Here is a 23,111-nt window from a genome sequence, read left to right on the forward strand (position 1 = left end):
TCGCAAGGCTACATTCGAAGTTTGCCCAGATTTTGCCAAATGAAGGGAAATGAAAAGGAAATGAGAAGAGTTGGATTTAACATGTCAAGAAATTGTCGCGGTGGAAGGTAAATGATGCCGTGCTACTGTTGGTGCACGGAAACATCCGTGTCACGTGTCAGCTGCTCCGCCGCCAGTGCCCAGTAATACCAGCGGCAGCTCCCCCCACCCAGCCAGCCAACATTTTTCGCGCCTGCAGACGCGTCTGCCCCACCGCGCGCCGTGTTGTGTACACATTGACCAGCAAGCGCGCCGCCGCGCCGGTCCCAGTGGTGCAGGTCGCGCCTGCTGTCCCCATTCAGACGCACAGCACCAGCCGACCCACGCAGCAGATGGCAAGACACGAGCGACATCCCGACACTGTCTACATGGCAAAATGGTTCTCATGACGACAGCAAATTCACCCACACTTCACAACCCGTATCCATCTCAGCACCATCAAAAGGCACACCCAAGTAACAACAATGAGAATATGGCGAATATTATATTGCATATTATCGTGACTGTTCCAAGAGGTACGCCAAACACAACACAGATCAACGATTGGATGTAAAGCAATAACTTTAAATCACTTATCTGCGAGGGCGTTCAATAGGTAACGAAGAACATTTTTTTCTAGGCCAGTTTCGTCTGAAAAAATGCGGAATTCGTTGTGGGACATCGTGGAATATTCCCGCCACAGCTCCTACAGTTTCATGAAGTTCCAATAGGTGGCGGCGCTAAACGTAGCCTTCAAAATGGCGTCCGCAACGGAGGTGCATTCCGAGCAGTGGGCTGTCATTGAGTTTCTTTTGGCGGAAAACGAGAGCATCGCAAATATTCATAGGCCCATGCAGAATATCTGGGGACACCTGGCAGTGCACAAAAGCACGGTGAGTCCTTGGCCGAGGCATCTGTCATCATCTCAACAAAGTCGCGCAAACCTGGCCAATCTCCCACACGCCGGCCGGCCGCAGACAACTGGGACTCCTGCAATATTGGAACGTGCAGACTGTCCCAGTCGAGGTGATCGACGGATCACAATCAAACACCTCCCTGCGCAATTGGACATCACCCACCCGAGAGGAGCTCACAAAACTTCATTGGAATGTTCTTCCTCAACCTCCCTACAGCCCTGATCTCGCACCTTCAGACTTCCATCTGTTTAGCCCAATGAAGGACGCTCTCCAGGGGAAGCAAAACGTGGATGATGGGCAGGGTATTGCTGAAGCAAGACGTTGGCTCCGACGTCGGCAGGTCTTATTACATTCGACGCCACATGGGGCGACCTGCGCGCTGGATGGAGATGAAATAAAGACACCACAACACTCAGCTCCTGAGCGGAGAAAATCCCCGACGCAGCCGGGAATCGTTGCGGACGTCACATGACATCGGTTCCGTTAAAGTTCGTTTGTTGATCCTTCCTCTCAGTTTTTTATTACAGAGGCCAACTAGCTCCCTGACCAAACACGCTGAGCTACCGTGCCGGCAAAAAAATATGGAACGCTTCACGATTTTGCGCAGGGGTCATGCTGATCTTCTGTGTATCGTTCCAATTTTGGTATATCTACCGCCGAAGCCAGTACACTAAATAACTTTGTGTAATTTCAGTATGTCATTTTCAGCAGGTTTTGTCTTTGTTTTATATCATCGTCATTAGTGTTAGTTTTACAAATTTGATTTCGTTACCTACACCAGTTGTATGTAAGAGAGCGTGCTGAAAAATAATTAGTCCATTTTTATTTTTAACATAAAAGCTTTTAAGGCTTTCTTAATGAAACAAACGTTACTAACATTCTACATATTTATTCTTCCTGTCTCCATATTTATTTCTCAACATTTTCACCGTGGTGACGAACACATTTCTCCCAATGAGAGACCCATTTCTTGATACCGTCACTGTAGAATGTTTGACATTGTTGACGGAGCTATAAAATCACCCCTGCTTGCACTGCTTCTTCACTCTCAAAGGAAAGTCCTCGAAGGTGTTCTTGACGTTTTGGAAACAGATGAAAATCGGATGGGTTCAAGTCAGCACTGTATGGAGGATTGTAACAGTGAACCCAAGGCGTCGGACTGTTGCAGACATCGTAACGCTCGTGTGTGATGTGGCATTGTCATGGTGAAGGTTAGGGTGCTCCATGTATGGACGAATTCTTCGAATTCGAAACACGATTACAGCTTGCTGGTTCTCACGCGCCGACATAGTTACGTCACAAACCGCCATGTTAATTCTGAGCCCTTTAGCGGCAGAAGTTTGCAAATATGTAGACATGAAGAGCAAAGATGTAGAATGTTAAACACCTTTGATTTATTTAAAAAGTTTGAAGAGGCTTCACGTAAAAAAATTGGAGGTATTTATTTTCAGCACGCCCTCGTAATTCTGATTTATTTACGTGGATGGCTGTATAAGGTATACTCAAAGGTCAGAGAATAAATAAAATGAAGTAAAATAGAAACTCCTCTATCTAAGAAGTTTCGAGTACTATCTAATAAAGTGTATCTTTTCTTTTAAAAACATTGTTGCTTCAATAATTCGAAAAACAAAACTATGTAAGCGTTATCAGTACAGAAAATTACTTATGCTTTGCATGCTATCAATTACCTGAAACTTGGTTTCGATAGCTAGAAGCACATACATGATATTCAGGACATTGGAGTAAGGCAGTTTTGTATGTGTACAGGACGACTTTTCGACGGGAACAGAAAATCAAACGATGTATGCATAATGCTAAAGGGAAAAAAAGTTATTTAGTATTTTTCAGGCAAATTAATAGACGATCATTCACAAGTACTGTCGGGGTTGTGGAAGGTGACTGCACGAAACTACACGATCCTCTGATATTAATGTAACCATCGCCTATGCTCCAATACCACAACCGAGTGATGTGGTGCAGTGGCTATCACACTGGACTCTCATTCGGGAGGACGACGGTTCAAACCCGCATCCGACCATCCTATTTAGGTATCCCGTGATTTCCCTAAATCGCTTCAGGCAAATGCCAGGACGGTTCCTTTGAAAGGCCACGGCCGACTTCCTTCCCCATCCTTTCCTAATCCAATAGAACCGATAACCTCGTTGTTTGGTCCCCTCTCCCAGATCAGCCAGCCAACCAATAAAGAATCACAGATAGCAGATGGCAACACTAGCAGCGGAGGGTGTATAAAGCGTGTCGGGGGACGCGCAGAATAGTGCAGTCGTTGACGTAATGCGGAAACGGAGCGATATATCTGACGTCTAAAGGGGTATCATCATCGGCTTTCGGGCCAAGGGTGGAAGCATTACCCAAACGGTTAAGTTTTTAAACTGTTCGAGTGCCGCTGCGATTAAAGTATACCGCGCATGGCAAAATGACACTATCCAAAAGCAGCGCCGAGGCAAATGTGGTGCACCGAGGGCCACAAATGACAGGAGTTAACGACGCCTACGGAGATGTGTACGGGTGAATAGACGTGCAACTGTTGAGCTACTGACCGCCCAGATGGACCAAGGGGCCACCAACAGTGTCTACCTAACGACCGTTAAGCGAACGTGACTGCGTATGGGCCCGCTGTTCGTCGGCAATGAAGACTGGAGTTTGCACCCCAGCACCGCATCTGGACGTCCACCGAGTGGCGACAGCTGACCATTTCAAATGAATCACGTTTTATGGTCTGGAGAATGCTTTCGTAGTATTCCCTGGGTGATCTTGTCACTCTCGAAGGGTCAGTAAATATGCATCTTTTCTTAGAGACCATGTAAACCTCTTGATGCACTTTCTTTTGCTCGGCAGGATGCCATCTACCAGCAGGACAACGCAACGCATCACACAACTCGCAGTATATGTGCGTGGTTCGAAGAACACCAGGATGAATTTACTCTACTCACCTGGCTACCAAACTCCCCGGATTTAAGCCCAACCGAGAATCTGTGGTACCATCTCGATAGTGCTGTTCGAGCCATGGATCTTCAACCGAGAAACCTAACGCATGTGGCTACGGCACTGAAGTCGGCATGGCGCTACACCGCTGTCGATACCGTCCAGTACCTCATTGACGCTCTTACTGCTCGTCTCGCCGCGGTTCGCGCTGCAAATGGTGGTTATTCAGATTTGACGGGTGGTCACTTTAATTTCACTATACAGTGCACAAGCCATACAGAAAATTGCCCGCATCTCGTGGTCGTGCGGTAGCGTTCTCGCTTCCCACGCCCGGGTTCCCGGGTTCGATTCCCGGCGGGGTCAGGGATTTTCTCTGCCTCGTGATGGCTGGGTGTTGTGTGCTGTCCTTAGGTTAGTTAGGTTTAAGTAGTTCTAAGTTCTAGGGGACTGATGACCATAGATGTTAAGTCCCATAGTGCTCAGAGCCATTTGAACCATTTGAACAGAAAATTGATACATATGAGTGGATGGACCATTTCTCCAAGTTTTTAACTCTCATTACAGGTGCTCAATAGGGGCACCATTTGTGACGTGGCAAACGTCAATACGTGTATGCAATTCACTGAAATCGATGCTACTACCGATACTGCGCTACTGCCACAGAATGCGCAGAGACAGCAGCCTGCTTTCCAAATCTATTTGTTTGCCTACATGCAGGCGCGAACTAATCCGATGGGGCAATACGGAGCGGGTGATTTGTCCCCATGTCCCGACACGCTTGCTCCCTAGTGGTGCGCTCTGCAATCACGTCACATCACGTATTACGAATAAAAAGTTAGTGAGATGCTCTATCCAGCGATTTATGTCATTTTTTGCACGTCTTATAATTTTCACGCTGCCGTCATCTGAAACCCCAGAGGTACTTATGAATAACCCTGTGTTTATATAGCTATCGATACTTTTCTGTTGTTCACAAATGATTTGTTGGAACGATATAATACTAACCAATTGAACTAAAATGATCACATTATAACGATTTCATAAGCTGCTTCGTCTAAACGAAGCACGTTAATGGCAAAAAGTAAGGTAAGCTTCAGTACTGAACCGAACGAAAGAGGGACGTGACTTCAGAAACACTGCATTTCCTTCAGTCTGGACCGCAGAGTTACTTGGTGAATGTTGTCAATCGAATGTGGTATACTTTTCGTCGTACGTGTCCCCTGCGTATTGTCAACACGAACCAGGAAGTCTCCTATTCAGCTGCTTGTTGCGACATCTGCCCGTGGCTTCCTATCCTGAGCAGTCAGTTTCTCAAGGCCATTCCTATGAACAGCAAAATTTCACGGTAATTATTGTCTAAACTGTAGTCAAACAAACCAGTGGAAGCGAAATTTCCGTTCGCAGATTATCTCTACTCCCTGCATGTAACATTCCCATACGCACTTAAAAAGTCACAACTAATTTCTGCGCGAAGGAAAATGGAAAGTTATGCTTCAGTTTGTATATCATTATAGTATACTGTGTAAACAACTGTCCCGAAAATGTTATAACTGTAATGGCGAATTATTTCTATGCTACAAATATACATGGCGACGCCCTATGAACCTCGCCCTCAAAGTAAAGAAACGATATTCCTTCTTTCCCTTCATGTCATTCATATATTGTCAGTTTCGGGGCTAACAAAGATTATAGACAGAGCGTATCCTTCCGCTCAGGCTTGTCCCTGACCGATCAGTCACGACGTGTCGCTGACATAGCTCAGTACTCTGTTACATTTGTGACTCCACTGTGTAATTACTGGTTTCCCAACACCTGATGTAGCGTTTATAATTCTTAAGTCCGGTAATGTGGTTCAATGTTTTAAAGTTAAGCATTTTATTGTATAACAATCGCCCTTTTTTATACTTACCATATTTAGCTTCACTTAATTCGTGTTTATTTTATTGTATGTCAGGCCAACGACGTTCTGCTTCTAAAAAAAGTGTGACGTAGACTAATATGCTGACAGTAGCCCAAATATATATTTTTAACAGATTGTAATCCGTAGTTACGTTTCCTTCTGTCGGTCAGACAACCAATTATTGCTTTATGCTTCGTATTTTAATTACGTTATATATGATATGCACTACACACACTTGAGAACGGCTACACAGCCGAAACTACGTAGTAGTGAACAACACAAAATAAAAAGTTGGTTTAATCCCATCAATGACGGCTAGTACGGCTAACCGATACAATTCAAGAAATATACATATTGGGGCGATTTTCAAATGCGTACGGGTATATGACCCACAGGGAGCACAGGTGGTCTACGGAAGAAAATTCCGCTTCCATTTTTTGGTTTGACCAACAGTTTAGTCAATAATTACCGTCAAATTTTTCTGTTCATAGGAATGCTCTTCAGAAACTGACTGTGGGCAGAATAGGAAGCCACGTGCAGATGACGGAACAAGCAGCTGAATAGGAGACTTCCTGGTTCGTGTTGACAATATGAAGGGGATACGTGTGAGGAAAAGTTTGCAACATTCGTTTGTTTTGTTTGAACACAGTTTAGTTAGTAATTAACGTCAAAGGTTTTTTGAACTACTTCAGTTTCCTGATTGACATAGATTATAAGAGGTCTGTTCAAAATATTTCGAAACTTTGTTCTCAAAATTTTCCTGCGCTTACCTTTTACTCACTGTGCATAGTATCCTTCTAAATACGCTCCTCCACAATTGATACACCGGTACCAACGCCGTTTTCACTTCAGGAAGCAGTCTTGTTACGCCTCTTGCTGGAACGCGCGAAGAGCCGTCTGCGAATTTTCTTTTATCTCGTCTCTCGTTGCAAATCTTCGCACTTTCAACGGGGTTTTCAACAATGGAAATAAAAAAAGTCCACAGTGACCAGTTCTGGAGAGTTTGAAGGATGAAGTGACACAGTCATTTCGTTTCTTTGTGCAGTAGTCACGCACCAACAGCGATAAATGTGCGGGTGCGTTATCGTGATGCAGGCGCCATGAATTGTATCGCCATATTTCCAGCCGTTTCCTTTTTACATTTTCTCGCAGGCGTCGCAACACGTCCCTACAGCACCATCAAGTAACAGTTTGTCCCTGTGGCTCGAATTCATGATAAAGTAATCCTTCAAAGTCAAAGAAAACTATCAGCATGGTTCTGACGTTTTACCTGACCTGATGAGCTTTTTCCGGTCTTGGAGAACCTCTCCCGACCCATTGTGAAGATTGTACCTTGGTCTCATCATCATAACCGTAGACCCACGTCACATCACCAGTTATGATTCTCTTATGGAATATCTCGCTCTCATCTGAGCGATCCAAAGGCTCATCACAAATTGCGAGGCGAAGGTCTTCCTGGTCATGACTCATGAGTCGTGGGACGAACTTGGTGGCAACACGATGCATACCAAGACGCTGTGTCAGGTTTTCATTACATGATCCATTTGAAATGTTACATTATTCGATTGGCACGCACAATTTCGTCGACGTTCCTGACATTAGCGTCGTCGGTAGACGTCGAAGGACGTCATGAACGAGGCTCATCTTTAACTTCCGTCCGGCCATTTTTAAATCTTGTGAACCACTCGTAGCACAGAGTACGTCTTAAGCACTCATCATCGTGGGCTTTCTGTATCATTTGGTGTGTGTCTGCGAAGGTTTTCTTGAGTTTCACGGAAAATTTAATGCAGACACGATGCTCCTCTGACCCTACCATCTCAAAATTCGGGCACTGTGCGACACAACGTTCTACTCAATACAGCACTGAACGGTAACTAACAGACATACAGCAATGAAATTTCCGGCAGCTACACATTAAACACAGACGTGTGAAGGAATGCCAACCGCATTATATGCTTTGAGGGAAATGCGAAATACCTGGCAGCCATAATATACGCGCAAGTCGGTATAGATGTAAAATTAAACTGGATTTTCCTCTGATGCTGAAGCTGTGTCATCTATCAAGATAATTTGTCTGCAAAATTTTGCATTTCTGTACAATCGGTGTTGGAAGGTTAACGAATACCTAGAATTCCCGAAAGCGTTTGACACCGTGCGCGGTAGCAGATTGTTAACGAAGGTCCGAGCATACGGAATAGGTACTCAAGTATGTGAGTGGCTCGAAGACTTCGTAAGTAATAAAACCCAGTACGTTGACCTGGAAGGCAAGTGTTTATCGGAGACAAAGGTATCGGCGTGAGTGCCCCGCGGAAGTGTAATACGGCCGCTTTTGTTCTCTACACACATAAACGATCTGCCGTACGTGGTGAGCAGCAGACTGGGACTGTTTGCTGATGACGTTGTAGTCTACGGGAAAGTGTCGTCGTCAGTCGTTCAATGACTGTGGGAGGATACAGAATAAACTGAACAGAATTTAGTTTCGGTGTGACGAATGCCAGCCTTCTCTAAACTTGAAAAAAATATAAGTTAATCCAGATAAGCAGGAAGAACTATCCTGTAATGTTCGAAAATGACAGCCGGCCGCTGTGGCCGAGCAGTTCTAGGCACTTCAGTCCGGAACACCGCGGCTGCTACGGTCGCAGGTTCGAATCCTGCCTCGGGCATGGATGTGTGTGATGTCCTTAGGTTAGTTAGGCTTAAGTAGTTCTAAGTCTAGAGGACTGATGACCTCAGAGCCATTTGAACCATTTTTCGAAAATGACATCAGCGGTGTGCTGCTTGACACAGTTACGTCGACTGAACATCTAGGCGTAACGTTGCAAAGCGACAGGTTGTAGGGAAGGCGAAAGGTCGACTTCGGTTTCTTGAGAGAATTCTTGGAAATTGTCGTTCATCTAGATTGCATAAAGAACATTTGTGCAACTCGTTCTTGAGTAATGCTCAAGTGTCTGAGATGCCTGCAAGGTCGGATTAAAAACAGACATCGAAACAACTCAGAAGCGTGCTGCTAGATTTTTTACCGGTAAACTCGACCAACACCCGAATATTAGGGAAAAATGATTCAAATGGCTCTAAGAACTGTGGGACTTAACATCTGAGGTCATCAGTCGCCTAGACTTAGAACTACTTAAACCTAACTAACCTAAGGACATCACACACATCCACACCCGAGGCAGGATTCGAACCAGCGACCGTAGCAGCAGCGCGGTTCCGGACTGAAGCGCCTAGAACAGCTCGGCCACAGGGGCCGACAGTATTATGGAAATACCTTGTGATCCCAAGGGGACAAGACAAGCTTTTCGTAAAGTGCTATTGAGTAAGTTTATAAGAGCGGCGTTTGCGACAGACTGCAGGACGATCCTACTGCCACTGACGTTAAGTTACATCTCGCGCAATTCCCGTGAAGGCAGGATAAGAGAAATCAGGCTCCTGTGGAAGCATATACAGGGTGGCTCAGGAAGAGTGGTCAGTATTCAGGAATATGACAGGAACGATCATTCGAAGCAAAAAGTCTTGTAAACATGGACTCTAAAATGCATCCCTTAAGAGTTATGAGCACTACTTCACCTTTTGATACTGTGAAAGAAGTCTCTTCTGTTGCAAGTTCTTTGCTTTCCATGTTTTGATGGGTGTTTTTTTTTTCTTTTTTTTTTAACATACCGGTTTCGGATTTCTTACAAATCCATCTTCAGATGGCTCTTACAGACTTTCTTGCTTCTCTGTAGGGCACTCGTTTTGCAGTCGTTATAGGTTTTATGCCGTAGTGTAAATTCTGTGTGATGCACTCGTTTTTTTTCTGACATACATTTTAAAATCTTATGTTTTTGTTACTTATATATAGCTTGAACACGTCTTGCCAATGTCGAGCGTGTGTGCTGCAAAACAGAGTAGAATGGCACGTATTCAACCGGTTTTTCGAGAATTATTATAGCACTCACACAACGCACGTGCCAAAACGTGGATTTTTTAAAATGTGTAACAGAAATACACGACGATTACGTTGCACAGAAATATACACCACTGCACAAAACCAGTAACGATTACAGAACCAGTTCCCAGCAGGAAAGTGAAAAAGACTGTAAGAGAAAATGGGCTTGTACGAAATCCGAAACCGGTAACGGTTTGATGTAAATAAACGTTTTAAGCCATACTTGTGGTTGAGTACTGTTACAAATTATAAACCTTACAATTTTTTATCGTTATTATCAGTTTAAACGAATAACGGATTACTAAACCGCATCGTTCCTTGGTATCGTCACTGTGCAAATGGTGCCCGCAGCTCGTAGTCGTGCGGTAGCGTTCTCGCTTCCCACGCCCGGGTTCGATTCCAGGCGGGGTCAGGGATTTTCTCTGCCTCGTGATGGCTGGGTGTTGTGTGATGTCCTTAGGTTAGTTAGGTTTAAGTAGTTCTAAGTTCTAGGGGACTGATGACCATAAATGTTAAGTCCCATAGTGCTCAGAGCCAGTTGAGCCATTTTTTTGTGCAAATGGTGAAGGAGAAACGCGCCTTGCCCCCTCCCCGTAGGCCAGTGACCAGACGTGCTGCACGAAACGCACGCCAGCTGGCGCCAGCGGCGTGGCGCGGCAGCGCGCGCTCCCCACCATGCTTCTCATGCAATGATGCCAGATTTCCGGTCATGTGATCCTGCCATTGCCGCTTCCTTTCCCCATGTGGGAAGGGCGATAAAATGTTGAAACAGAGGATGTGCAGTAAAAGTGGCGCGGGAACCACAGCCGACCTCAGATTTAAGGACGCTGGGCACAGCGTACACTGCGATAACGTCTGCCAGCGCGCCGCCAGACTGCGCCCTGTCTAGCTTCGCACAGCATAGGCTCGCGCCTGTCGAGTGCTCCTTATATACTCCACATGCGGTTACCAACTTCGCGGCTCTTTGCGGACGTGCGGTTTTTCGGTGCTTTTTATAATGTCTGGCCAAAATTTCTGTTCCTTATAAAAACTCCGGCTTTTTTCATCGTCTGACGAACTTCAGTGTAGTGTCACTGGATTGAATTATAAGCTGCGCACATTTGGCTGTATATTTTTTCGCGATGTCCGCTACTAATGACGTGATTGGCAGAGAAAAGTTGCATTCGTAGTCGACGTATACGATACCTCGATTCGTGGTATTGTAGTTTGTCTAGCACTGTCTCGATATTTTCGTTGTCGACGTATGAATATCTCGATTCGCGATATTGTAGTTTGTTTAGCACTGTCTTGATATTGCCACGCTGTGAAACAACAGCTGGGTAGTTAACGTCTGATTTGAAGTTAAATAGTACCGATAGCAGAAAAAGGCAGTGCAAGTTCTCAGACAAAATAAAAGCAAAATACCGACGTTTTGTATTTGAGATGAAACGAAAGTGAAGCTAAATGTGCCGTGTGTGATTGTTACGTTAATATGGGAAATAACATAATTAATTTGGAGGCATCTGCTTCAGTTATATTAATATTTATTCAAACCACGACCGGTGTCGGGTATTCCATCTAACAGGTGTACGAAATTATTGATCTCTCTAAATTAATTATCATGCCTCTCAGTTGCGGATGTCTTATGGGAAATAAGGCTGTTATGGACTTCGAAAGACATCTTAGCTCAGAAAAATATAAAAGGATAGTCCAAACCAGCTTCACATCTTGCTTAATGCTACATTTTGTGAATAAAAAACCTCCATCTGTAGTTAGAAACGCTCAAGCCACACTAGCACGCCACACGGTTTCCCACCATAATTCGTGCAAATCGATGGATTGTACAAGCAAATGAAATATAAAACTCATTTCAGAATCCGAGGTAGCACAAAATTTATCTTGTGGGAAAACTAAAACAGAAGCCATAATAAATTATGCCATTTCACCTCACATTGTAGATGTTTTTCTCAAAACTTTGAATAACAAAGTTCCATATTTCGGTCTGGGGAGAGATGCAAGTAATCATGGTGCACTGAAAATTTTCCCTGCTGTAAATTAATAATTTGATCATGAAAACGGTGGTATTCAAACAAAGGTCGTTGGTTTACAAAGTTGTACAAACGATACTTCAGAAAATATTGCCAACTGTATTATCAACACTTCGAGAAAGTACACCCTTACTACTTCTCAATGCCCCGCTATTGTTAGTGGCAGTGCAGATGTTAACTTCGATGGTCTTGCTCGCAGAGGAGCAAAAAATGTGTATTCTGCTCTCAAACGACAGATAAAAGAAAGCATAATAGGAGTTGGATAACTTGCGTATACTAAATTCTCTGCTGCTTTTCTCCTTGACCATGCACATTTTTCACTGCAAAATTATGTCTGTTGAAAATGAAAGCAGTTCTATTACAGAAGTGCATGACTTATTAGAAACTATTAATTTCCCTGCAAAACAGGTTTGAGAATAAGCTCATCCCTCTCAGTGAGACTAGCTTTGAATCCTTTTCAGAAGCTCGCTTGCAAAAAGAGTGCCAGGTATACGTGGAAAGTATATCTAGTGTCTATGAAACTTGCACTGAATACCTAGAAAAGTGGATTCAGCCATGGAAATATTCAAGTTCTTGAAATGGCTTAAACTGAAAGACTTAAAGGATCTTTGCTTTGAGGACAATCTTCCATGTTTTCAGCACTTGCAAACCAAAGGTATGAAAATAGATGTTCGAAATGGTTTGATCAATTCTGCAACATCAAGAATTGTGTCAAAACTATAACGCTGAACGAAAACTCTAAACTAAACCAACAGTGGTGTCACTCATTTAAAAAGTGTCAAAAAGTCGAATCATTTTCTGAAAGTTTGAAAATTGGCCACTTTTTCATTACGATTCCTAGTAGCAAGCATCTATTGGACATATTTTTTTCTTTCATAGCTGCTCAGTGGACAAAATAAAGGAACCATTTGTTGATACATTCAGAAATAGTCATTTTTACTGGTCAAATAAAATTTCACGGAAATGCGTTGAGAGGAATTTTATAGCTATATTCTTCAAGATAATAATTGACCTTTCCCTCAGTAGTATATTCTCTTGTAAAATACACTTTCAAAGCGTACACTACTGAAGAACACTGATAATCTCTTCAAGATGTATTTACGATAATTAAATACCATTGTTTAATACTACAGCAGATTTTCAATTTATTATTTTCTGTTCATTATGAGATCAGAGCATGTTTGTTACCCCACTATGTTAAATATAAGCAATTTAATGATTCTAAAATAAAGTGTCAGACTCTTTTAAAAAATGTCAGGCTTTTTGTGAAGCAACGTCCTGCTTTTGAAAAAATGGAGCTAGTAATCCTAACGCTGTGGGAATAATCCACTTTTCCAGTCTTAAATTGAAAATTGTGAATTTAAATGTGAGATGAAAGAAAGAAATAGTATTTACATCCTACACAAAATCCAGAGATTGCCAGATATATGCATGCCATCTACAGTCTGAGAATGTCAGATTATTAGCAACTTCTGCTCCATCTAAGAAGTCCTCAAGTAGGCAGAAGATAAAATAAAAAAGCGAGTGAGATTGTGAATAATGATGTGTCCCACAGGGCTAAAATAGTGAGGAGGGTATAAACATCGCCAAAGAATTGTATTTAAATAACAACAAGCTAAGATTGCAAATGAGCAACTGAGATCTTTCAATGAGATGTGACATCTGTTCCCGTATGTTACTAATTTTTAAAACTCCGTCCAAAGCTTCAGAAGAACAAATAACGATTTCTCAGCTGTATGGGCGAAAACTGAAAGAACATTCAGTTCAAGAGCAAATCTTCATGGATTTACTTGCCAAGCTCATTCACATTTCCTTTTCTAGACCTGATCTCCTCGTCTCCTCTTCCACAGTATAAGTTTCAGCTTACGTTCATTTGATCTCAGTTTATAGCCCATTCCTCTAACTTTGACACACGGTCATCTATTATGTGTCTTTACAGCTCCGAAAGCAATTCACACTTGCATTACAGATTGCGGCCTTCATTCTTGTAATGAATTATTATTGGATCTTTAAATTTTGTTCAATTAACTGAAACGTCTTACTTTCCAAAAGGTTTTTGATACCGTTCCTCACAAGTGGCTTCTAATCAAATTGCACGTGTATTGAGTAACGTCTCAATTGTGTGACTGAATTCGTCATTTCCTATAAGAAAGGTCACAGATAGTAGTAATTGACGGAAAGTCACCGAGTAAAACGTAAGTGATATCTGCTGTTCCCCAAGGAAGTGTTATACGCCCTGCGATGTTTCTAATCTGTATAAATGATTTAGGAGATAATCTGAGCAGCCATCTTAAATTGTCTGCAATATGATAGTGTCGTCTATAGAAGTCATCAGAAAATCAAACCCAATTACAAAATGATTTAGGTAAGGTATCTGTATGGAGCAAAAAATGGTAACTGACCATAAATCATGAAAAACGTGAGGTCATGCACGTGAGTACTACGAGCAAACCGTTAAATTTCGGTTACACCATAAATCATTCAAAACTAAAGGGTGTCAATTCCAGCAGATACCTAGAAATTACAATGATGAACAACTGAAACTGAAACGATCGCCTGGATAATGTGGAAGGAAAGGCGAACCAAAGATGCGTTCTGTTGACAGAACATTTAGAAGATGCAACAGATCTACTGAAGAAACTGTCTACACTTCGCTCGTCAGCCCTCTGCTAGTGTCAATGTGTGGTGTGGGATCCTTAGCAGATAGGATTGACAAAGGACATCGAAAAAACCAAAGAAGGGCAGCTCTTTTTGTATTATCACAAAACAGGTGAGAGAGTATCATGGATATGATACGTGAGCTGGGGCGGGAACCTTTAAAACAAAAGTGTTTTTCGTTACGGCGAGATCTTGTCACGAAATTTCAATCTCCAACGTTATCCTCCGAATGCGAAAATATTTTGTCGATATCGACCTAAATAGGTAGTAATTATCATTGTAAAAAATATGAGAAATCAGAACTCCCACGGAAAGATTTACATGCTTTTATTTTTGCCATGAGCTGGCCCAGAGTGCAACGGTAGAGAAATAGAACGAACGTGGTCCGATAAAACCTGTGTCAAGCACTTAATGTGAATTGCAGAGTAGTCATGTAGATGTATATGTGGTGCTTAGTAAGGTATGAGTCGATATGCTGTACTCACCTCCAGCGATAGTAAATACACTGTTCCTAGCATTAGCTGTGTAATGACGTACATACAGGAGCACTATCGCTCTGCGACCTGTATAACTTGTATTTCTTCTTTTTTCATATTTTAATTTTGTATATAATGTGTATTCGAGGCATTATCATCGAAAATCAGCCAAGTGCTGTTTGAAAACTTACACCTGGGGTACACATCGCGATTAGAACCGATGAGACAGAGAGCAAGAAGGGAGAGAAAGAGAAAATGTCATTTAGGCCAATCAAAAGTGCCTATAAATGGCATGCTGTATATATGTTGGAGAAATCTGGAAGATAGCCTCATATCGAGCACACTGTGGTATCCTCAGCAGAGCCTAATATTAAATTTTAGAGTCTTTTCTGTTCTCTGTGTAGATTAAAGATGCGTTCCTTGGTATGGTCTACAAATAAAAGCGTTGTACTTCATATTCACCTGTCTGATCCTAAAACTCATCGCCCTGAAAGAAAGTTCATTGGAAATACTTCTAACAGTACAATAACAATGCAATTACATTTCCATTCTTAGGAACAGAACAGAATATGATTTAAAGTGAACTGTTTACAAAATAGCAGCCGTAATCTGTGACGGCTAGACAGTGTTGCCGTCTACAATATTTAAGCACTGTCATGAGGAAAATTATTCTCGAACATTTGGCCATGGTATAGCGCTGACTGTCATTTGGTTTGAACTATGGAGTGTACTATGCCATACACCATTTCTTCGTCATAGCACTTACTCGTCGTGAAGAGAGGCAGGTTCGTTTCTGGGATTATTATTACTAGCAGTTTTCAGATAAAAATGAAACGAGTTCAACATTTAATGCTGGAAACGTTTACGTGGTCTTTCTCAGCACGCTCAGGCGCTTGGTTGCGTAATAGAAAATTCGTCACACTTCAGATACTTAAAACTTTGTCTTGTGTTAAGGACGTGTCACAGATCAAGGATAATTCAGATTTTTTTTTTTTTTTAAGATATCCGCCCTCGTGTCTACAATCTTAGTGCTGCAGTTAGGGGAGTTACAAATCTGAACCATCATCAGGTCAATTAGCACAGTGATTACGTATCTAGGTATGCTTTCGTATGTCATGGAATGTTCTCGTTTTCCGCGAACATTACAAAAATTTTAAATTGTGGAGGGACCTTCAGTTTAACGTCGTTATTCATTTTCACATAGCATTTCTTAAGGTGCAAGTAACGTTAAGAGCCAGAAAAAGTCGTAAAACTAACCGAGGATCGAACATTAGTCTTTTTAATTAGCAGGCTATTACTTAACGAACAGGAAACACAACGCGAAGTAAAAAATTACCGTTGCCTTAATACTGGCTTTAGTTTAAGTAAATTTGGAAATTTGTGGTAAGATCTTACGGGACCAAACTGCGGAGGTCATCGGTCCCTAAGCTTACGCACTACTTAATCTAACTTATTAACTTACGCTAAGAACAACACACACACCCATGCCCGAGGGAGGACTCGACCCTCCGACGGGGGAAGCCGCGCGGGCCGTGACAAGACGCCTTAGACCGAGCGGTTAGTTTAAGTATTAAAGGTAATCACATCTAACAGAAAACTCACCAATTCGATCCGCAGAGCGGTTTTCTTTAACTTTAACCCATCTTAATTTTGATTCAGTCACCTTAAAAAATTTCCTTAGTATGTAACTCTCTATATACGTGTAGCTGGATGGTGAGAAAAAAATTAGAGAAGCCTTTATTTAATTCCAAAAATTTGGTTAAAGGTAGCCCAACATAGACCACAGATAAATCGAATTACATCTTATCAAAATGGTTTGATACTGTAGCTAAAAGATTCGGGGAGTAACTGCTGCGTATCTTCCGAATAGAGGATTAGATTCAGAAAATATTACATTTGGGAAATAAATTCCAGCAATAAATCTTACAGTCACAAGGATTAGCAAGATAGATGCCAACGATCTTACCACGTTAACCACTTCGGTTCTTGCCCGTTCACCGAAGTTAAGCAATGCCGGACCCGGTCATAACTTGGATGGGTGACCGCATCTAAACACCTTGCGCCGCTGACGCAGGGGAAAGCAAGTTACCGAATTGGCGTCCAATTGAAAGACTTTTCCCCAGGACGTTGTTCCAAGTGACATCATTATTATAATTATTAGCATGAAGGACAGCTACAATGCTGGAGAAGGAAAGGAGGAGTGTAAAGCCCTATCGACATCAATGTCCTTTGGGACGGAGCACAAAGGTGGACTTGACAATGATGAGTCACGGAATCTGCAGCTACTAGAGTTGTAAAACCACCGAAGGCTACCATAGGCTTTCATAAGTAAGTTTAAACCACGGTAAATTTCCTAGTGGCTTCGGTCAGTTACGATCGTAACTGCGTTACCTATACGTCTGGTGTGTCGCACGCTTATAGGGCGTTACCTCATTTCGATCGCTTTGCTTGCGTATGCGATCAGTGTCTTACTAGATACCACTAGAAACCGGAATTAGTGAACGGTCTGGAAACTGGGCGAGGATATATAAAGGGCCACATGACCTACGGAACATTTCTGTTCCACATAGTTGTCTTTCTGTCTGTTACCTAAAAATAAACAGTATTTACTGAAAAACTGAAATTAGGAATGTTTAAATCAGGTTTTATTCTAAAATTGTTGATCTGTAACGTGAAAGAGAGGGATGTTGTAGCAAAAATAAAAAAGCAATACAGAACTATCATATGTATAGCGCTAAAAAACGTAATTTTCTCAAAAAAAAGTAAAATTAAAAACGCAAAACAAGAACATGACAAACATCGCTTCAATGCTTCGTCGAGATTGTATGAAACATGTTTGTGTGAGCCGGCCGGAGTGGCCGAGCGGTTCTAGGCGCTACAGTCTGGAACCGCGCGACCGCTACGGTAGCAGGTTCGAATCCTGCCTCTGGCATGGATGTGTGTGATGTCCTTAGGTTAGTTAGGTTTAAGTAGTTCTAAGTTCTAGGGGACTGATGACCTAAGAAGTTAAGTCCCATAGTGCTGAGAGCCTCAAATGGCTCCCATTTGAACCATGTTTGTGTTATTCATAAACAACTTTCACACTTATCAATCATAACAGGAAACTCTTGGTTTTGATCATGATGAACAACACACTATTGAGTGCAAAATAACAACAATAATTATATTTATTTTTTATGTTTGTGCACATGAACTGTACGTACATCAAAAGTTACTGCTTTGGTTACACAAAAGCCCAGAAGTTAAGCGATCAGCTAATTTTCATTACTTATAAAGTTCAATTTACATTTTGTAAAGATATAAAATACGTAGTGTGGTGTCACCGCCAGACACCACACTTGCTAGGTGGTAGCCTTTAAATCGGCCGCGGTCCGTTAGTATACGTCGGACCCGTGTGTCGCCACTATCAGTGATTGCAGACCGAGCGCCGCCACACGGCAGGTCTAGTCTAGAGAGACTCCCTAGCACTCGCTCCAGTTGTACAGCCGACTTTGCTAGCGATGGTTCACTGTCTACATCCGTTCTCATTAGCCGAGACGACAGTTTAGCTTAGCCTTCAGCTACGTCATTTGCTACGGCCTAGCAAGGCGCCATATTCAGTTACTATAAGTACTATGTGAACAGATAATATTGTGACTCATGTACCATCAAGAGCGACGTTCATCATTGATGGATTAAAGTTAAGTATCAAACTAGCTACGTCCGCTTTCTGAATTCTAATTCCTTGTCATGTTCCAGACCTCACGTCAGTATAGTCCTTCCCTCCTTTCGCCAGCCGGCGTGAGCTAAAACTCGTGCATTTCGGCCTCCTCTAGTAACACGGTGTTGGCACTTCTGCCAACACAACACGTAGTAACAACCACTGAACTATGTGCGATTCTAATTATGGGAAAAACAAACAAGCAAACGAAACAAAGAGAAATCGTCGGTTCCCAGTTTTTCTCTCAGACCTTCGTTTATGTTCCTTCCCTTACCAATACTACCGGCCATCTACATTTATTTACTACATCATTTATGTACTGTACCAAAACTAACGAAACATAGTTTTAATAGAGCGTAACTCTAACAGCGATCTTATTAAGGAAATTATATCAGAACTGTCAGGTATGATTAGACATTTTGCAAAAATTTAAATTAAGGTTTCTGAACAGAAATTTGAATCTCACTCCTCCCGAATACGAAGCCAGAGTCGTGATCACTGCTTTACATCGCTCGCTCCACGATGCAGAGGAAGCATTACTTCCATGTTGACGAACAGAACAGAACGGCGTGTTACTTAGCAGTCTATTAAATTATACTTTGCAATTCACTGTTAACTGCGTAGAAGTGTGTACCTTCCATTCTGCAACCTACAAAGGCTCCTTCCCGTTTCATTAGCGTATGGAACACGGAAACAATGGCTTGTGCAATAAGAAGAAAATCGGTTAAGAATTTTTCGAGATTTTGCTAGCAACGTTTCTCTGCTACGCAACGGCCTTGCTGCAGTGGATACACCGGTTCCCATCAGATCACCGAAGTTAAGCGCTGTCGGGTGTGGCCGGAATTTGGATGGGTGACCACCCTGGAGGCCATGCGCTGTTGCCGTTTTTCAGGGTGCACTCAGCCTAGTGAATAGTAGCGGCTCCGGTCACAGAAAACTATCGTAACGACCGGGACAGCGGTGTGCTGACCACACACCCCTGCAATCAGCATCCTCAGCTGAGGATGACACGACGGTCGGATGGTCCCGATGGGCCACTTGTGGCCTGAAGACGGAGTACTTTCTCTGCTATATGGTGAACATTAATGCAACCGACAAACTGCAGGGACGGATTCCTGACTGGAAATTGAGGAAAAAATGTCCTATGAACATATCTCCGCAAATGCATCTTTGTCACGGTATATGAAGCTGACGAATGAAAATTCTTCTGACCACGTGTCGTGTGTTCCTTGTGTATTCCAGGCTGTAGGACTGGAACAGCGCACTGCAAGCGGCAGAATGGTCCGGTATTCATGTCGGGAACAAGCCGAGATGGTGTTTGTGTACGGCCAAGCAGATGGAAACGGCCGAGAGGCAGCACGACTTTACCAAAACAAGTACTCTCACGGACAGGAACCACATCACATAATATTTCAAGCACTTTTTGAGCGTTTGTGTGATCATGGCTCCTTTCAGACAGACGATCGTGCAGGGAGGCGGAGGACTGTGCGTACATCAGATTTGGAGAATCGGGTTCTACGGATATGGAAGCGAACCCTAGTACTAGCTCCAGGAAAGTAGTCCGCCAACGTGGTGTAAACCAAAGTACGATTATCTGTATCCTGCATCAAACCACTACTAATCCTATCACCTGCGACGAGTGCAAGGACCATGCACGCGGCCGTCACAACCATGGGATTTCTGTCATCAGTCATCTTTATCATCTTTACCGACGAAGTAACGCCGGCCGGAATGGCCGAGCGTTTCTAGGCGCTTCAGTCTGGAACCGCGCGACCGCTACGGTCCCAGGTGCGAATCCTGCCTCGGGTATGGATGTGTGTGATGTGCTTAGGCTAGTTAGGTTTAAGTAGTTCTAAGGTCTAGGGGACTGATGACCTCAGATGTTAAGTCCCATAGTGCTCAGAGCCGTTTGAACCTTTTTTTTGACGAAGCAACTTTTGCCAAAACTGGCATCATCAGTCCGCATAATCGTCATCTGTGGGCTATAAACAATCCTCGGGGAACGTTTGAGGCGTCTCATCAGCATCGATTCAACATCGCTGAAGTCGCAAATAGCGGTGGTTTGGGGTCAATGGAACACAGTCGGGCGTCTGGCTCGGTGCTGTCATTGCAGTAACCGATTTGTAAAAGATCTTTGAGTCACTGCAGTGCCATCTACGGCTCAACTGCTGTTACAGATGCAGTACGATGCGCCACAGTCATACACCGAACAAGATAGTCTTCTCTGTCGATAGCGGCACGTGGTCGTCCGGTGCCTGGTTTTCTGTAATATCACAGAAGGAACATCGAGCTTCTCGTAGCCCTGTTCCACAATCTCGTTCAGACACAGTGAGGTGTTGATAATGGTGTCTTGTCGCCTTAAAGGCATTCCTGACTGACATCAACTCACCACTTCCAGTTTCAAAGGTAATTAATACTCAAGACAGTTACAGCGTGTATTTAAAGCAAACTTGATTTCGTGGTCGTTCGGAGCCTGGTTTTCAGTAATATCGCAGAAGGAACTTCAAGCTTCCCGTTGCCCTATTCCACAATCTCGTTCAAACTCGGTGTGGTGTTGATAATGGTGTCTTGTCATCTTAAAGGCATTCCTGACTAAAAAAAAACGCCACAACTTCCAGTTTCAACGGTAATTAGCGCTCACGACCGTAAGAGCGTGTGTTTAAAGCAAACCTGATTTCAATTATCATAGTGGCGCTAGTAGCGCACTCTTATGCGACTGGCACAAAACTTGAATAAACATTTTCTTTCATATGTAGAAACACGCCTACCAAATTTCGTTTTTGTTGCACAACAGCTTCTTGGTGTTGCGACTTTTTACATTAGGAGTAATTAGAACCACACATCCTTCAGTGTTAGTCCAATACGATTTTATATCCTTACAAAATATAAATTGTATTTTATAAGAAATAAAAATTAGCTGATCGTGTAACGTCTGGTCTTTTATGTAACCAAACATAAAAAATCTATATAATTATTCTTGTTATTTTATAAGTAACACAAACATGTTTTATATAATCACGACGAAGTACTGAAGCGATGTTTGATATGTTTTTGCTTTGAGTTTTTTAAATTTTTTTTTTACGAAACTGCGTTTTGTAAGGCTATATCATAAACGGGCTTTTTTTTTTTTTTTTACTGCTACATCCCTCTGTTTCACGTTACAAATCAACAGTTTTCGAATAAAAACTGAATTAAAATTCACGTTTTCAATTTTGCTATTAATAATGTTTATTTTCAAGTAACAAACAGGTAGATAACTATTTTCCATAGCTTATGCGGACTTTTGTATATCCTTAGTCAGTTTCCATACTGTTCACCACTTCCCGTTTCTAGGGGAACCTAGTAAGACACTGATAACTAGAGACCGGATTGTACGCATTTGCATGTTGTACATGCATATGCATATTTGGCTCCTTTTCATCGGTTATTGCATATTTTAACTAAAAGCTAGTGACGATGCATATTTTCGCTCTATATTTACAATATTTTAAAAATTTAGACGGACGGTCTCTAGCTCGATCTAGTTTTGATGTCTCACAGATTGACCGCGACCTAGAACTGCGTGCAATCGCTAACCGAGAGGCCACCGCGTAGCGAAATCATTACACAAGAGGAACAGGAACAAGCAGACAGAGTCAATGCTCCTGCGCCCGCGCTCCTGGTTAATCCCCTCCACTGTCGTATCGGACGCGTCGACAACAGTTAAATTAAACTATGCAAGCTTTTAGTTGCACGTCTATTGTTTCGGTTTAGCTTTCTATTTACTTGTACACAGTTGAACGTGTTTACGAGATGTAGTGTGTAGCGTGGTGTGCGCCATGCCGCCCGAAAAAAGAAACGTCGTTTCGTGAATGGCTGACCATCCTGGAACATTTACATATGACGGAATTGTTTTATATTACCAAGTTTGCCAGAAAGACGTTTCGTGCAAAAAAGGTTACAAATAGAGCAGCATGTCAAGGCAAGTCTTCATATCGCAGGAATGCAGAAGAAAGGACCACGACAACAACTTTTGACAACAGCAAGTTTCGGTAGCAGAGATTTGTCCAAAGGTAACCAAAAAAGTCGGGGTAACACGGATTTATGTGAAGCATTCACTGCAAGCAATATTCCTCTGCACAAACTTACAAACCCTATCCTCAAAGGCTTCCTGCGCAGATATTGCTTAAACCAAAATATGTCAGACGAATCAACATTGCGTAAAAATTACTTACCGACAATTTACGTAAATGAGCTGCTCGGGGAAACAAAGTGGTAAGCGCCAAAATCACAGTTTCGAGATACAGCGCATCAAAAGTTTCAATTGATCTGCAAATCTGAATAATTTTTTTTTGGACAGTCCTTTTATTCTGTAGTGATTCTAACATCTATCTTCTACTATACAGACATAAATGAAAATCAGAACTGACTAAAACAAATGAAATATACAAAAATTATTACATTACCATACACCATTAACAACACATAGTGATAGAACATTACATATTAAATTTTACAGTAAGTCTTCAAAATTATACTGAAGCTGCAAAATCCTTCATCAATCT

The 23,111-nt window shown here is 42.4% G+C and overlaps 2 pseudogenes; one reads left to right on the top strand and one right to left on the bottom strand.

Annotated features, from left to right (window-relative positions):
* Nucleotides 1-1,510: 1,510 nt before the first annotated feature.
* On the bottom strand, nucleotides 1,511-1,601 carry LOC126186577 (U6 spliceosomal RNA; annotated as a pseudogene).
* A 17,732-nt stretch (nucleotides 1,602-19,333) lies between these two features.
* LOC126185885 (5S ribosomal RNA) lies at nucleotides 19,334-19,451 on the top strand (annotated as a pseudogene).
* The last annotated feature ends 3,660 nt before the right edge of the window (nucleotides 19,452-23,111 follow it).

The sequence above is a fragment of the Schistocerca cancellata genome, chromosome 4 (genome assembly GCF_023864275.1).
Source record: "Schistocerca cancellata isolate TAMUIC-IGC-003103 chromosome 4, iqSchCanc2.1, whole genome shotgun sequence".
Lineage (NCBI taxonomy): Eukaryota > Metazoa > Arthropoda > Insecta > Orthoptera > Acrididae > Schistocerca > Schistocerca cancellata.